Consider the following 541-nt stretch of genomic DNA (forward strand, 5'->3'; position numbering starts at 1 on the left):
GGGCAACATTAAACGCAACAACATTCACATTATAGTGGTCCCAGAAGGAGAAGAGAGAGAGAAAGGACAGGAGAAAATATTTGAAGAGACTATAGTTGAAAACTTCCATAATATGGGAAAGGAAATAGTCACCCAAGTCCAGGAAGTGCAGAGAGTCCCAGGCAGGATAAACCCAAGGAGAAACACGCCGAGACACATAGTAATCAAATTGGCAAAAATTAAAGACAAAGAAAAATTATTGAAAGCAACAAGGGAAAAATGACAAATAACATACACAGGAACTCCCATAAGGTTAACAGCTGATTTCTCAGCAGAAACTCTACAAGCCAGAAGGGAGTGTCATGGTATAGTTAAAGTGATGAAAGGGAAGAACCTACAACCAAGATTACTCTACCCGGCAAGGATCTCATTCAGATTTGGTGGAGAAATCAAAAACTTTACAGACAAGCAAAAGCTAAGAGAATTCAGCACCACCAACCAGCTCTACAACAAATGCTAAAGGAACTTCTCTAAGTGGGAAACACAAGAGAAGAAAAGGACC

Source organism: Physeter macrocephalus, chromosome 11, assembly GCF_002837175.3.
Source record: "Physeter macrocephalus isolate SW-GA chromosome 11, ASM283717v5, whole genome shotgun sequence".
NCBI lineage: Eukaryota > Metazoa > Chordata > Mammalia > Artiodactyla > Physeteridae > Physeter > Physeter macrocephalus.